This window comes from Pecten maximus, chromosome 18 (genome assembly GCF_902652985.1).
Source record: "Pecten maximus chromosome 18, xPecMax1.1, whole genome shotgun sequence".
Taxonomy (NCBI): Eukaryota; Metazoa; Mollusca; class Bivalvia; order Pectinida; family Pectinidae; genus Pecten; species Pecten maximus.
In genome coordinates this window covers 32,369,085-32,378,380 of record NC_047032.1, presented here as the reverse complement: position 1 = coordinate 32,378,380, position 9,296 = coordinate 32,369,085, and positions in this window count along the sequence as shown.

Here is a 9,296-nt window from a genome sequence, read left to right as displayed (position 1 = left end):
CATGATACAAATAACTAGTAAGCTGGTGACGTTGTATATATTGTTTTCGTACATGACATAAATAACCAGTAAGCTATTGTGACGTTGTATATATTGTTTTCGTACATGATATAAATAACCAGTAAGCTATTGTGACGTTGTATATATTGTTTTCGCACATGTTATAAATAACCAGTAAGCTACAGTGACGTTGTATATATTGTTTTCGTACATGACATAAATAACCAGTAAGCTATAGTGACGTTGTATATATTGTTTTCGTACATGATATAAATAACCAGTAAGCTATTGTGACGTTGTATCTATTGTTTTCGTACATGATACAAATAACCAGTAAGCTGGTGACGTTGTATATATTGTTTTCGTACATGATATAAATAACCAGTAAGCTATTGTGACGTTGTATATATTGTTTTCGTACATGATACAAATAACCAGTAAGCTAGTGACGTTGTAGCTATTGTTTTCGTACATGACATAAATAACCAGTAAGCTATTGTGACGTTGTATATATTGTTTTTGTACATGATATAAATAACCAGTAAGCTGGTGACGTTGTATATATTGTTTTCGTACATGATATAAATAACCAGTAAGCTGGTGACGTTGTATGTATTGTTTTCGTATATGACATAAATAACCAGTAAGGTAGTGACGTTGTATATATTGTTTTCGTACATGATATAAATAACCAGTAAACTATAGTGACGTTGTATATATTGTTTTCGTACATGACATAAATAACCAGTAAGCTATAGTGACGTTGTATATATTGTTTTCGTACATGATATAAATAACCAGTAAGCTATTGTGACGTTGTATCTATTGTTTTCGTACATGATACAAATAACCAGTAAGCTGGTGACGTTGTATATATTGTTTTCGTACATGATATAAATAACCAGTAAGCTATTGTGACGTTGTATATATTGTTTTCGTACATGATACAAATAACCAGTAAGCTAGTGACGTTGTAGCTATTGTTTTCGTACATGACATAAATAACCAGTAAGCTATTGTGACGTTGTATATATTGTTTTTGTACATGATATAAATAACCAGTAAGCTGGTGACGTTGTATATATTGTTTTCGTACATGATACAAATAACTAGTAAGCTGGTGACGTTGTATATATTGTTTTCGTACATGACATAAATAACCAGTAAGCTATTGTGACGTTGTATATATTGTTTTCGTACATGATATAAATAACCAGTAAGCTATTGTGACGTTGTATATATTGTTTTCGCACATGTTATAAATAACCAGTAAGCTACAGTGACGTTGTATATATTGTTTTCGTACATGACATAAATAACCAGTAAGCTATAGTGACGTTGTATATATTGTTTTCGTACATGATATAAATAACCAGTAAGCTATTGTGACGTTGTATCTATTGTTTTCGTACATGATACAAATAACCAGTAAGCTGGTGACGTTGTATATATTGTTTTCGTACATGATATAAATAACCAGTAAGCTATTGTGACGTTGTATATATTGTTTTCGTACATGATACAAATAACCAGTAAGCTAGTGACGTTGTAGCTATTGTTTTCGTACATGACATAAATAACCAGTAAGCTATTGTGACGTTGTATATATTGTTTTTGTACATGATATAAATAACCAGTAAGCTGGTGACGTTGTATATATTGTTTTCGTACATGATACAAATAACTAGTAAGCTGGTGACGTTGTATATATTGTTTTCGTACATGACATAAATAACCATTAAGCTATTGTGACGTTGTATATATTGTTTTCGTACATGATATAAATAACCAGTAAGCTATTGTGACGTTGTATATATTGTTTTCGCACATGTTATAAATAACCAGTAAGCTACAGTGACGTTGTATATATTGTTTTCGTACATGACATAAATAACCAGTAAGCTATTGTGACGTTGTATGTATTGTTTTCGTACATGATATAAATAACCAGTAAGCTATAGTGACGTTGTATAAATTGTTTTCGTACATGATATAAATAACCAGTAAGCTGGTGACGTTGTATATATTGTTTTCGTACATGACATAAATAACCAGTAAGCTATAGTGACGTTGTATATATTGTTTTCGTACATTATATAAATAACCATTAAGGTATTGTGACGTTGTATGTATTGTTTTCGTACATGATATAAATAACCAGTAAGCTATTGTGACGTTGTATGTATTGTTTTCGTACATGATACAAATAACCAGTAAGCTGGTGACGTTGTATATATTGTTTTCGTACATGATATAAATAACCAGTAAGCTATTGTGACGTTGTATATATTGTTTTCGTACATGATACAAATAACCAGTAAGCTAGTGACGTATATATTGTTTCCGTACATGATATAAATAACCAGTAAGCTATTGTGACGTTGTATGTATTGTTTTCGTACATGATACAAATAACCAGTAGGCTGGTGACGTTGTATATATTGTTATCGTACATGATATAAATAACCAGTAAGCTATTGTGACGTTGTATATATTGTTTTCGTACATGATACAAATAACCAGTAAGCTATTGTGACGTTGTAGCTATTGTTTCCGTACATGACATAAATAACCAGTAAGCTATTGTGACGTTGTATATATTGTTTTTGTACATGATATAAATAACCAGTAAGCTGGTGACGTTGTATATATTGTTTTCGTACATGATACAAATAACCAGTAAGCTGGTGACGTTGTATATATTGTTTTCGTACATGACATAAATAACCAGTAAGCTATTGTGACGTTGTATATATTGTTTTCGTACATGATATAAATAACCAGTAAGCTATTGTGACGTTGTATATATTGTTTTCGCACATGTTATAAATAACCAGTAAGCTACAGTGACGTTGTATATATTGTTTTCGTACATGACATAAATAACCAGTAAGCTATTGTGACGTTGTATGTATTGTTTTCGTACATGATATAAATAACCAGTAAGCTATAGTGACGTTGTATAAATTGTTTTCGTACATGATATAAATAACCAGTAAGCTGGTGACGTTGTATATATTGTTTTCGTACATGACATAAATAACCAGTAAACTATTGTGACGTTGTATATATTGTTTTCGTACATGACATAAATAACCAGTAAACTATAGTGACGTTGTATATATTGTTTTCGTACATGATATACATAAACAGTAAGCTGGTTGCGTTGTATATATTGTTTTCGTACATGATATAAATAACTAATAAGGTAGTGACGTTGTATCTATTGTTTTCGTACATGATATAAATAACCAGTAAGCTATTGTTACGTTGTATCTATTGTTTTCGTACATGATATAAATAACCAGTAAGCTATTGTGACGTTGTATGTATTGTTTTCGTTCATGATATAAATAACCAGTAAGGTAGTGACGTATATATTGTTTCCGTACATGATATAAATAACCAGTCAGCTATTTTGACGTTGTATATATTGTTTCCGTACATGATATAAATAACAAGTAAGCTATTGTGACGTTGTATGTATTGTTTCCGTACATGATATAAATAACCAGTAAGATAGTGACGTTGTATCTATTGTTTTCGTACATGACATAAATAACCAGTAAGCTACAGTGACGTTGTATATATTGTAGATACAGTATGTTATGATATCCTTTATAAATAACTATTGTAGATACAGTATGTTATGATATCCTATATAAGTAACTATTGTAGATACAGTATGTTATGATATCCTATATAAATAACTATTGTAGATACAGTATGTTATGATATCCTTTATAAATAACTATTGTAGATACAGTATGTTATGATAGCCCTTTAACACGCCCATGCCCTACCTACATAACGCCGGCAGTGTGTGCGCTAAGTGTTCGCGTGTCTCTATGTAATTAAATAGCTCAGTCCCTTGGCCCGCTCTGAGAGGTGCTCTTCATCCCCATTCCCACACAAATTACCTATTCAACCAACTACATGAGTTTGCAGCCGATAACGCTACTCGGGCATTTAATAGCGGTACAAAATACTCCACGTATATACAAAATGGCTGGTGTCAAATAGACATAATTACGGGTCATCTAACCAGTCTAAGAGTTACACCATTACAATGGGGATAATGTTTATTACGCTGAACAATCACTTAGAACACCGCCCAGCGGCAAGCGTGGTCCGACCAACACTGTTATTGATATCTATTCACAGGTAAACGCTGCTTTATGAAGTTGTTGGTTTGATTGTCTCAATAAATATTTACAGGTGCAGACATTCTACCTCTGTGTTAAAGGGAAATTCCCACAAGCCAGAGCTCGTGTAGTGACCGTGTACTCTCCCCTTTAATACTACTACCGCTTACACAAAGTCTTAATTCGCCTCGAAGACAATCACGCCCAGGGACCAGTAGCAAGAAGCTCTCTTAAGACATTAGTTCAACTTACCAGTCTCTTAAACACTAAGGGCGTAACTGAAAGCTATCTTTGACAACTATGACGGTATTATTTAAGGTTAAATGTACATGTTCACTTATATCTCCCTTTGCACTCCCTTTCATAGTTGGTTTAACTAGAATCACTATTAGGCTCTAAGGGATCCGTAATGTAATCTTATACCTATCTTTAGGGGTTGAAGAGCGTAACTTTATTCTCAACCTATAGCGAATAAATATCCACTTAGACTAAGGCTGCTCATGACAGTCCCTAAACCCCTCTTAGTACACAATTCTGAAAGAAAGATGGAATCATGGCATTGATTTTGATGCTTCGAGAGGAGAACCGAGCTGTACCACCGCGGTAATCAGAGATCACCAACATCAACTGGGTTATTAAAATGATCAAACAACCACTATATAAATAGTGCCCTTGTCTGAGGGGAATATGGAGGATTGTTTCCCCGAGGGAACATTATCTTCCCGAGCCGATAGGCGAGGGGAAACAATCCTCCATATTCCCCTCAGACAAGGGCACTATTTATTTTATTATACCGAATAGATATCAATTTATCGATATTCTCCTCAAATATTGAGGCAAACCTCTTGGACGTCTGCTCCATGTTTACAAATTGTCTGTGTCACTGTTGCGTTTGTAAGAATTGTCTCCCTTCTCAATGTTCGGGATTTTCCGTAAGAAACAATCGTGCGTTTTCGGGCGGAGCGGGGAACATTGCAATATCCCACGGCAATGTTGACCGCTGTTTCTGACACTGCATATTGCTTCAGGTCATGTGATTAGGAACTGACCACTAATAAGGCGAGAATCTTACATAAAGTATAATAAAAAAGATTATCGTCTAGATAGGCGGTCTATATTTGAACTTTGCAATTTACTCCAAAATGATATTTCAAGGTTCACGAAGAGGAGCATAGCTTTGCGATATTACGCAAGTGGATGGTGATAGCTGAGTGCTGTATGAGATGTGTCACTGAAGCTGTCACTAAATGCCAATTCATACATAAAATTCCCTTTGACAGACCAGGAACAAGTTAAGGTTAAACACAATTTCTTCAACATTCGAGGATTCCCCCATGTTCTAGGGACTGTAGACGGTAATTCCCATCCACACTCCATCAGAGGAAGAGTACCCGTACGTGTGTAGAAAGGGATTCCATTCGCAAAACACTCCAAAAAAGGGATTTTCGATGCAGACTACAAATTCCTTAATGTGGTTGTTGCAAAATGGCCCGGTTCTACCCACGACTCTGGATAACTGGAGTAAGTAGTGTTTTGGAGACAGGTATAATTTGTACTGGCGATCTCCATGGTGACAGTATATACCGTCTCAGATCTTCGCTTTTGACCCTGAAATTAACACAAGCGTCGGCTGTCGCACATCAGGTCACTCGCTACGTGATTGAAAGAGCTTTTGGGTTCTGGAAGGTGAGGTTTAGGTGTGACTTCATAGGTCTTACATTGTCCCCTGAACAACTCGAGTGATCACGTCAACAGCAATATTGCACAATATCTTAATCTAACAAAAGCCTGCCTCGTGAAGATCTCAAGGATAACGATGCCAGCCCAGAAGAAGAAACACAAGTACAAGGTCAACCAGACTCATTGTCAGGCATTCAACCGAGAGAAAATGACATAGCAACTGTGTTTGAACATTCAGAGTAATCAATATGCGCCAAAAATGAAATATTCCGGATTATCAAAACAAAAACGAGGAAAATACAACAATTAGCATTTACTATTTGCTGAACTTTGATAACAATAACAAATCATTTGTTTAAATCATTCAGAAAAAAAGAATAACAGCTATTTTTAAAAATAAATTAATATATGATTCTGTTAGTTAGGCTTTCGAGGCCGCTTGCTGGTTGATGATCTGTCCATGTAAAGCTGTCGATTTTGTTTATGTTAGGAAAACGGAAGTAAATCGGTATCAAACAGCGGCTTTGTTATTGAGTTATATAAAATAAAAACATTTACGTGATTGGAATTGGAATATAGTTAAAGAAACGAAGGCAGACATTACGGATTCATTAAATGTTTAGCAAAGTACCACTTTACCAAAGATGTGTATAAGTGAGACGTATGATATGCTTAACGATGCAATAAGAAGGCATTAATTACCCACTTATGGAATACTTTATTTTATCTTACCGCTCCCTTAAATCCAATCTGAATTACATTATTCTATTTACTGGCCCCAGGTTATTTGGATTTTAGAATGTTCAATAGGAAATCACTGTATATTAACCCTTCTCACGCCCCTGCAGTTTCTCCAACATATCTATACTAATGTGATCGTCATTTTTGACGGAATAAGTAAACCATTCAGAAGAAGCTGAAAAACGGATGATGATATTTTTCCTGCCTCTCCATGGCTCGAACTAGCAACTTCTTGTTCTCTAGCACTAATCTAAATTTCCACTCTTGAATTTTTAATGTGATCCAATATATTTACGTATACATGAACAGACTGGTACTGACCGCAGGTCGGTGGTTTTTCTTCTCTACCTCCAAAACCTGGCACGTCATTAAATGACATTGGCTGTTAATATGACGTTAAATAAAATAAACCAAAGTATGTGTTATCAATTCCACTTTTGGGGTATGTATTACCCCAAAACGACTACAACCGATGGATAAGCAACATGTCAAGCTGACAACAAACTGTTGTCTTTTACGAAGTTAAGACAATATGAAGGAGGTAGATATATTTTATTTCAACATAATTTTTGACAGTAAAGAATATTCAATAGGACTGGACATCAGGCATAGCCTTTATACGTCCTCTCATCAAGGCGACACCTGGTGGGTATGTACATCGATAGAAATACGGGAAAGTAAACCCTTGTTCACACGAGATATTTTAATGGAACCTCGAATAAAAAAAAAGCAACAAATATTGTTGTATGCTTTGTTCTTTGTTAATGGTTCATTGGCTGACAACAAAAGCTCCTAACCACAAAGTACACACGAACATTTCATGTTACTCGGACTAGATATATCAACAAGAATTTGGCAAAATATGTGCATTACTGAAAAACGATTCGTCTGTATTTCATTTTGAAAAATAGGATAATGTAAAGGTAGCGTTAACAAATGGTTGTCAATGAAACGTCACAACAAAATCAGGTATAGCACAGTATTGTATCCGGCGTACATTGTAGGCCAGCTTACTCTACGAACAATAGCTCAATATTTTCCCATGACAGAGTGAATATGCTTAATTTACTCATGTTGATCTTTATCATTGTTGGTCAATCCTGATTGACAGAAAGCTTTCCATAAAAATATTAATTGCGCCATATTATGAAAATGCCGTTCCAGTTTGTAACGTCACGGATTGGCGAACAGAGCTACACAATGATATATCAGATGGAAGGATTTGTTAAACGAAAGTAAAATATACATTGTATACGTATCTCATACTTACTCCGGCTTATATTTTCGACGCTATGGAACCATACACACAAATCTGGAGTGTGCTTTTGGACAACACTCCGGAATTTATCGAACGCCGTTCGTGAACGTTCCTACATGAAGTTATTAACATATAACGACACAAAAGGCTAAATAAATCAATTGAACAAAATATGATGTAATTATGACCGAATGACTTTGCATTGATGTGATGAAAATTTCTACATTCGAGATGAAATAACACTTTTACATTCTCCATATCTTTTTTCAAGATAAATCGAAGGTGAAATCATGATTGATACCCGGTGGGAAATATTTGTGTTGTGCCTGGTGACAAAATCATCCAGCACAAGTTTTGCATATCCCGTCTTGGGCAAATTGTTATTTCAAACGGGACTAAATTAATCGAAAACGCTTATCAGAACAACCCATTAAGATCTTGTCATGTCCTTCAATTTCACCCCACCTTAAGATATATCTATGACGTGTTATCTTCAGATAATAGGAAATTTGTCGGGATTAATCCAAGGTATAACTATTCCATTTCTGTATGGTAACACACCTACCTTCCCAGTCCACGGTATTGCCATGTCACAACTCTCTAAGTTACAGGTTTCCTATATGAATTTATCCTGATACATGTCGACTGTTGACAGAGAAACGTGTAGCACGGGGTATCTAGACATTCAGCTGTGAAGACAGATAAATGTGATTAATGTGGTTTCTAGAGATGTAAAGTGATAAAGATAGAGAAATGTGAATCATACGGTTTCTAGAGATGTAAACTGATAAAGAAAGATAAATGTGAATCATATGGTTTCTAGAGATATAAACTGATAAAGATATAGAAATGTGAATCATATGGTTTCTAGAGATATAAACTGATAAAGAAAGATAAATGTGAATCATATGGTTTCTAGAGATATAAACTGATAAAGATAGAGAAATGTGAATCATATGGTTTCTAGAGGAGATGTAAACTGATAAAGACAAATAAATGTGAATCATATGGTTTCTAAAGATGCAGGCTGATAAAGATAGAGAAATGTGAATCACAAACGGGCTAGAAATGCAGGCTAATGGAGGCAATGTTTATTGATGACGTCATGAGGTTCCCTTGTGTGATGGTTACGTTGTCGGTTCTTTGAGAACGTGACATGTCTATGGTTGACTTATATTTATATGCCGAGTGTCGCATATGACTCATAGAAGCCGGGACACATGTCCTTATTTTGCTGGTCTAAATCTAAATATATCTTTTGTTTTAGATGGAGGTCAACGAAAATTTACCAGCAAAGTATTTTGTCATGGGGCCGCGGTGGCCGAGAGGTTAAGGTGTCCCGGCACTTTATCACTAGCCCTCCACCACTGGATTGCGAGTTCGAAACCTACTTCGGGCAGTTGCCAGGTACTGACCGTAGGCCGGTGGTTTTTCTCCGGGTACTCCGGCTTTCCTCCACCTTCAAAACCTGG